Source organism: Condylura cristata, unplaced genomic scaffold (assembly GCF_000260355.1).
Source record: "Condylura cristata isolate star-nosed mole 26May11 unplaced genomic scaffold, ConCri1.0 scaffold00040, whole genome shotgun sequence".
NCBI lineage: Eukaryota > Metazoa > Chordata > Mammalia > Eulipotyphla > Talpidae > Condylura > Condylura cristata.
In genome coordinates, this window is record NW_004567141.1 from 4,144,081 (window position 1) to 4,145,983 (window position 1,903).

Below are 1,903 nucleotides of genomic sequence, written 5' to 3' on the forward strand. Positions count from 1 at the left end.
AAAAGATCATGCTTAGTGAGATAAGCCAGAAAGAGAAAGAAAAATACCGGATGGTTTCACTCATAGCAGGAGTATAATGGACCAGGTGGAAAATAACAAAAATAATGAACAACCATATACCAGAGACATTTTGTGGGGGTGGAGTGGGGGATGGGATCAAAAATGGGGGGGGAGGGAAGTGCACGGGATTATGGTGATGGCACACGGGTGACTTGGTGATGGGAAACCCACGGGGATTACATTGAGATGGGAAAAAAATGTACAAAATTATGTAAAAATAAACTTTTGTAAAATTTTAAAAAATGTTAGTAAAGCTTAAGGTTTTTTTAGATTAAAATAACTGTGAGTGCAAGTGCTGGCCCCTTCCTCCTGCCACCCTAGATGCTGCTATGCTGGTCCATGCTGGAAGTTGTGCCTCAAATGGAGGGCGCCTGTGAGGAGTCGTGGCCTTGGAAACCCGACCCTGGGCCCACTGCTCTCAGCTCTTTCTTAGAACTCAGAGCCCCTGCCAGAGTTGGTGGAAGGTTATGGAAAAGAGGTGGGGGGCGGTGGGAACTGTTGGTTCTCCCTGAACTTGGTGTAGACCCAGCTGCATGAGGTGGGCAGAAGAGGGAGGAAGCAGGCTTTGTCTCTTTCTTACAATGGGAAGGTAGCTCTGCTTTAGTCAGAGAATGGCCCGATGGTTATTTTCCTCCCATTCCAGGGCCAGGTCTCCAGAACCAGATTTCTCAAGATCAAGATGTGGTAAAAGGTGGAAATGTGCGCCATCACTTCCAAAGACCTAAGCCAGCCTATGAGCAGAGCCTGCTGCCCCAGGAGCCAACCATCCACAGGGAGTCGGTCCATTCAAGAGGCGGGAAGGTCATTTACAAAGCCTGGCTGGGGATCACAAGACAGCCCACTCCATCACTGTGATGGGAGGCCCTGCAGCTCTTCCCGAGGAGATAAACACCCCAGTGCAAGCTGGCAGGCCTCTGCTCAGGCGTGCCAGGAAAGCCCACTTCCCAACCTGCTGCTGCTCGTCCCGGGGCGTCGGATGGTCTCTCCACCAGCAAGGCTGCCTGGCATGTGACAGTGTTTAATGAGGAGCTTCCTCAGATGGGCTCTCTGAGGCCTGTGGGAGGTGGGCACACGGCCAGGAGAATCCCAGAGAATGCCGAGTGCCACAACTGTCAGCCTCAGAACCCATGATGTAATGCCTCACTGGGGTCCAAGGAAAACAAGCCTGCTGTTGTCGCTGCCCTCCTGGCAACCAGGCCGGCCCCTCCCCTGCCGTGGCAGGCTGTCCTGGGTGAGCACTAATTCTCTCTCCCTCCTTGGGAGGAGGAAATATGAAAAACCTTTATGGTCACATAAAAGTCAACCCCAGATATGAGAAATGTCTTTTAAAATATGTCTTGCTGAGGAGGGATTTCCATAGCAACTTCAGAAGTGTGTGTATACAACCAGAGATAAGTCCAGGCTGATGGAAGCCACCTGGAATGTGAACAAGGCTTTCTCTGGGCATCAGAAGACAAGAATTTTTATAGACCCATCAGGTTCCTCTGTGACCGTGGGCAAATCATTTACCCTCTCTGTTGTCCAAGGGGTGGATCATCCTCTTAGCAGACTGGGAGAAATCAAGGTCAACTTGCCCGCAGCACCTTCCCAGCTGGGTCTGACACCTCGGTCCCCAAAGCAGTATCGTCTAACCTCTCGGTAAATAATTGTGTCTCTGCCAATCTTACTTACTTGACATTGGGAAAGGACAATTATGATTCAAGCTTGATTCCCTAAGAAATCGCCTTGTCTTGTGAAGAGCAGTTCTTTGCCTGATTGGAAAAAAAACCTACTTGTTCACAAATATTGTCAGTTCTGTAGATCAGGTTCCCGGGAGTCTCTGAGATGCTGAGATTTGAGCGCT